The sequence below is a fragment of the Apium graveolens genome, chromosome 5, assembly GCF_009905375.1.
Source record: "Apium graveolens cultivar Ventura chromosome 5, ASM990537v1, whole genome shotgun sequence".
NCBI classification, from domain to species: Eukaryota; Viridiplantae; Streptophyta; class Magnoliopsida; order Apiales; family Apiaceae; genus Apium; species Apium graveolens.
The window spans coordinates 274,096,810-274,103,852 of NC_133651.1; positions in this window are offsets into that span (position 1 = coordinate 274,096,810).

Below are 7,043 nucleotides of genomic sequence, written 5' to 3' on the forward strand. Positions count from 1 at the left end.
TAAATCATATGCACTTGTAATAGATTTGGAGATGTCAAGTTGTGCAGTGACATTTAACGGATGTGAAATATTCATTAGAAGTGTAGTTGGAATTATCAACGGATGATTGCTGTGAAACATATCCCTTGAAAGAAAATCACTTCTCAACGGATGATGAATATCCTTTGAAGAAATAGAAATAAAAAGAATAGAAGTTGAAACTATTGTTGACTCCGTGTATATTAATTTTAGATTTTGTTGCACAGACTCTTTAATAATTTGTGAAAGAATTGGCAACTGATTGAACAAATCATCAATTAGATGATGATCACTTGTTTGAGTAATTGGATCCTCCATGAATTTGAGAGATGGAGAATTAGAAATTGATTTCTTGATCATATCCACATCCGGAGAATTTGTTGGAGAATTTTGTGTATGTGTGGTGTTTTGATTGTGAGAGAATTTGGCTGGGACTCCACATTTATTGGAGCTACATCAATCTGATTTTGAGAAGGTTCAGTAACCGGGCTTTTGACTGCAGTTGGCACTGTGTGTGCACCCTATGACTCCCCTATAGGTTTAGCCTTCTTCTTTCTAATGTAGTAACACTTGCTTCACACACCTTATCCTTGGGGCTTATTTGATTTTCACCCCTTCCCTCACCATACTCACTACCCTGTACACTCCCCTCAAGTGTTGTAGTAGTTTGTACAACTGGTATCTTTTGAGAGACACTGGAGGTTGGTTTCTTAGACTTGAATTTTGAAGATTTTGGTTTGGTGACTTGGGTAGGCATCTGTTTGGTCATTGTTACAGATGCCATAGTCACAGTTGAAGTCAAAAAAACTGGAGGTTGGTAAGAGATAGGAAGATTAATATTTATCTCACTTACCTGAGGTGCCTCAATGATTGGAAGATAGTTGAAGGGCACCTCACTGTTTAGGTTGTTCCTGTTTAAATCAGCAAGAACTCTCTTTTCTTGAACCCAACAAGCAAGCTTGTTGTTTGGGTTCTCAATTACAAGATCCTCAGAAACATGGTTACACTACACCATAAACAGCCTATTGCAACTAAAAAAACTGTTGGTATAGGTCCAAAATATGTTGTTGTAGGCCCAAAATATTTAAAGGCAACAATTTTTTGGCATTGTTTTTTTGATGTTGCCTTTGGGGTCAATAGCAACGCCTTGATTCTCTATGCCAACATATATTTTTGTGTTGAAACTGAGGGCAACAACAATAATTTGTTATCCTATACCAACACAGTTTTATGTTGCCTTTGAATGAAACATCCTGAGAAAGTTAGTGAGTCCTACATGACATGTAAGCTTCCAACTGCGCCACATCACATGTGCCACGTCAGCAAATATGGGGCCCACATTGGCCATATAAGCATAAGTGGGGCCCACAGTTCCAAGTAAGCACATGTGGGACCCACTATTGCCACGTCAACATATATGGGACCCACTATTACCACTTTAGCATATGTGAGACCCACCACTGAATTAACATAAATATTGTCTTTTGATTGCATATTTTTTACTCTAAGAAACAGAACAATAATTTTATGTTTTACTTGTGAAAAACTTGACGAGGAATTCAAAGAATGACGTACCATTTTGTGTTTTACTTGTGAAAAACTCCTAGGGCCAGTAGTATGCGTGTCAACTACTTAACGACGGCTCTCAGCATTTTTTCTAGCCCTTTCCTGGGAAACACATCATAAAATAATTTGCACTAGTTAATCTCTTTTAGACTGAACTACAAGTATGCTTAGAGTTTGAAAGTTACACATATACCTGAACAGTTTCATCCCCCCAATACTATAAGAGCGCCTTAAAAGTCTCAAGTGCAACATCGTCAGGCCTATTTTCCAGCCTATCTTGATCATTGTCATAACGAGAATAGTGTGCCTTCTTCGAGCGACTCTTGTGCCCCCTCCAAGATTCTTGCATTGTCATCAAACATCAGACTCTTAATTCTTTAGGAATAATGTACCATTTTTCATTTAAATGAAACATAAAATTTAATAAATTAATCTTTCTTAGTGTACTGCATAACTAGAAAAACTTTTACACTTATTTACAGTTAATAAATTACCTTCACATAATTCCACATTGTGTCCGTCAGGTTGTCAGGAACATGACGTCAACTTACATAAGTAAGTGGCACACAACGCTTAGCAATTTTCCCGAGAAAGTTGCTAAGCTCAGATACTACATTGTCGTTGTCTGAAACAAGCTGATAACGGTTATTCATGTCAACCACAACTCTCTTTTCAAAGGGCCTGGAGTGAACTTTGTCCATTCGTGTTCCTCCTCTGAATCTCTTTGGAATTTCAACTTTCAAGAACCAAAAATAATAATATACGGACCAATAAGAACAATATGTAGAACAATACGTATTAAATAATCAGAATAGTAATAACATTCTCCTACCGTAAAACCTCTCTAAATTAATAACATTAAGACGGGTCAATTTTATTAATTTTTCGAGATGATTAAATTATCGAGGTCACAAAATACAAGGGATATTAAGTTGTAACTTAGGACTAATTTAGCAGATTATTTAAAGGGTACTTTTATTAGACTTTTCAAGGGAAAATAAAGCACCTTTGCAAAATTATCTAAACTTTAACAAACAAGAGCTTGGAAATTATTATGAAGGAAGAAATGTACCTTCATCTTCAACATCATCTTCGGCTTCATAATCAGACATGACAGTTTCTGCAGTTACATGTGCATTTTTACTTGTAGCTGCTTTTTCGGCATTTTCCCTTTGGCGTTTCCGCATAGAATTAAAAGTGGCCATTATACCTTGTCCAACGTCAGGCTTTGGTAACTCAATGATAGCAGATTCCTCATGAACTGCATTGTTCGCTTCCTTCTCAATTTCAGCCTCCTTCGTAGGAACGACATTAGATCTCGAACGAGTTCTTGGTCCACAAAGGGAATTGGTCTTTTGTTTTTTTTTTGGTTTTCTGAAATATAAATTCAATTAGGTACCGAGGTAATATTTTTGTTTGTATGGTTATAAAATGGAAAATTAATTCTATAACTATCACACCTTTGATGGAATTTTAGAAGCATCACTGTCGCTAGGTTCCTCCTCAGGTTCTGGAGCATAATCTTCGATGTCCTTTTCTATCCTTTCTTTTTCCTTTCTCTTTGTGTAAGCAGATTTTAAGGAATCTGCTAGTGTAGGCAAATTCAGAGCTATTAAAACTTTATTGTTCTTCTTCATATTTTTAGCTCTCTATATTTCGTATTCTGTTAGATTCTTTTCATATTCTTCAACACGCACAACTATCTTTTTGTTTGCTGGTGTTAGAGGTGGTGGAGGGGTGGAGGGGGTAAACAGGATACCCGCAAGACATTTGCTTATGATGTTTCCAATAATTTAAAATCATGCAAATAATTCTAAAACTTGCATGTTGCCAATGTATTACTTATAATTACCTCAAACAGATTATTTCTCATATGTTTCTCTTCATGTGATGGATCATTTAAAACTAATTTCCTCTTAGCACTTGCACAACTTTTAATCACACTTGCTTCAGTTATTTCTTGTAGCTTATTCAGTCGTGGTGACTTTCTAGTAGGCATTTTTTGTTGTCTTATCAACATACACAAATTTCTTGTTCTTTTGTTGTTGTTTCAAGTGATGAGCAGTAACATACTTGCACTTCGTTGGCTTTTGAGCTGAAAACATAAAAAAAATTGAGTTACAGGAGTGCATAAACCATATATATGGATAGATTGGATGCAGAATGTGGCTTAAATACCTGCAATAATATTTTTCCTTGGCCGTATAACTATATGAGGCTGCATTTGCTTGAGTGATTCAGTCTTACTATCAACTACCATATCGACAAACAAATCTACATGGTCGCCACTCTTTACTTTATCCACTATTGCATCCAGTTTAGCATCATTAACCACGATCTGCCACCCCCCGGACTCCATGCATTTGTTTACATAAATACCTCCAATTTCTGAATATTGAAGGTCCTCTTTTACATGCTCCATCAATACTGTGAAAGAGAACACATCAGAACTGATGCCCTGTACCACTGTTTGTACTCCACCAATATATCGAACTTCTTGAAATTTGCCTATGTGATGAAATCTGAGATGCAAGATTTTGTCTTCCATCCTACAGAAAAAGCAGAAAACAACATTAAAAATAAGTTCAATATGAACAAATAACTAAGTAAGAAATCAAAATATATTTGCAACTTAGAAAGAAATAAACTAACCATTCATCTACTTACAAGTAGTTAATTTGATGAAATAAATGGGAAATACAATAATGATGCAATTAGAAAAATATATAATGAACATATTAAGTTAATCATTAAGTATCAAATAATTAACTTAAGCATCCTTTTCGACTATATTTAGAACAAGAAAAATATATAATGATTCAATTGTATTACAATTTTAACTAGTCTATTATTCAGATTCTAAAAGGACTTTAAGCATCCTTTTCGACTTCTTTATGTCTCAGCGCGGAAATGTGTTGACGGGACATCATCTCTACGCCAACCAAAACTGCTAACTTCATTTTCCATTCCAGCACCACTGTGAAATTTATGTAAGATTGGATCATTTTCATCTTCATTTGTATGTTTAGTCTCGAAGTCAGACCAGTCCCTCGACAATCTCTTGATAACATTATACATCATTTTTTCTATTGGATCTTGTACATAGAATACTTGGTGAACTTGTGACGCCTTAATGTAGGGATCAGACTTGTGGAATAATCTGTTAAAGTTTACTCGAGTTAGACCATATAAGTCTTTTTCCTCTTGATACCAACAATATTTAAATAATACAACATTAAATTCTCCCCAATAGTCAACTTCAAATATGTCCTCAATTGCTCCGTAGTAATTGACATCCCCAACCAGCGGGTTCTGATCTTTCGAACTTGCAAAACTAGTCGTCAACGCAGTCAAGAATACACCACTATTTTGTGTCATACATTTACTATCCCTATACTTCATATGGAATCTGTATCCATTAATTACATATCCACTAAACCTTTTAACTGTTGGATTTGGTCCCATTGTGAGGACTTCTAATTCTTCTGAAACCTTTTTTTTGGCTACTTTTTCCTTTAACCAATTCCAGAAATCGTCAGTATGTTCTCTCTCCCTCTTGTATCTTTTTTGGTTTGTTTGACCATCAACAAGAGCTCGATGCTCCCTACAATAATCAGGTTTCTTGGTTAGAAAGTAAATAAATTACATGTTACTTTCAAATTACTAACATAATTTAGAGTTTGTAAACTTACTCAATAAAACTCTCTATTTCTTGGTTTCCAGAATTGAACAAGATATATTGATGACAAGCTTTCAATTCAGAATCTTTTAAGTGAACGGCTGTTCCATCTTTATTTCTTCTTGTACCAATATGATATTCTGATTTTTGTGGACAGCTTCCAAGTATGGCAGATAAATTGTTAGCTTCTGTTCCCTCGTCGCCATTCAAGAATCGTGAACAAAAGGTTTAACACTAGTATGCTAAATAACCCTCAGTAATGGAGCCCTCAGGCTTGCTTCTGTTACGGGCATAGGACTTTATTTTAGCAAGATATCTCTCAATTGAAAACATGCACCGTAAGTGTATTGGTCCACCTAACTTTACTTTTATGCATAAGTGAACTAGCAGGTGCACCATAATGTTGAAAAAGACTTGTGGGAGAATTGTTTCAAATTGGTAAATAATTTTAATAATTTATTGCTGCAACCTAGAAAGCTCACTTAAATCGATGATTTTGGCCCAAATACCTCTTAGAAATGCACCTAATCTAATAAAAAGGACCGTGACCTCAGGTTTCAGTGACTTTTTCATGACAAATTGTAACAAATAGTTCAGCATAAAATACGCATCATGGCTCTGATAACCGGTTACTTTTCTCTCCTTCGTGTGCACATAACGACTAATGTTAGATGCACAACCATGTGGCAGTTTAGCATTTTTCAGCACAATGCAGAATATATCCTTCTCCTCCTTTGTCATATCAAAAATGGCAGCAAAAATTTCAACATAGCTCCCGTCACTTGATACAACAGGATGAAGATCCTTCCTAATTCCCATTTATTGTAAATCATATCGAGCATTGACATGGTCTTCTGACTTGCTAGCAATATTTAGCAATGTACCAATTATGTTGTCACAAATATTCTTCTCGATGTGCATAACATCAAGTTTATGCCGAAGTAAATTATAACACCCCCAGATCCGAAGTCGGGAATCCGGGTCATCACGGTCTTTCTTTCCATAAATATCACTTAACTTAATTAAAAATAAATAACCTCAAGTTGTGACCCCACAATAACACACACCACAACACGTTATAGTCTCAGACATGAAATTGAAATAAGTACAAGTCCTTGAATCCGTAAATTAAAAGTTATTACAACCCAAAATGATTACTTAATAAGTTTACAGTTAATTTCCATTATCCGTCACAAGTTATAATTATACATAATTGATTCCCAAAAGTAGAATGTCTGGTCTACAGATAGATCTACCTCTGCAGCTATAACAACTATGATATCAATGGGAAGACGTGGGACACTTCCCACGCTCTTGCGTTGGGTCTGCTTAAGTCTGGTCATCCTTCCTAACTGTTGTTTTGTGATGAAGAAATGAAGTAAGAGTGAGCATTACAGCTCGCAAGATAATATATAGTTTCAATCAATAATGCAAGTATCTAAATAGATAACTTACTGAAAATCTTTATCAAGTGTAAGATAATTACTTACTGGATACAAGCTTGAAGGAAGATGAAGTTACCAAATACTTCACTATACTTATATCATTTTAGAAAACTACTTGAACTACCACTGTTCAAAGTATAATAAGTTTTCGAAGTTCATCACATAGATAAGACTTGAATACATTCAATCTTTAAAATATCATTTAAAAGAAATGAAGTTAAGAGATACTTCAGTTATTTCCCAATATATCTATATACCTATATATATCTCTCATACTTTCCCTGAAAATCTCTATCATGAAAAGTTTAAACAGAGTTATAACATCCAATGAATTT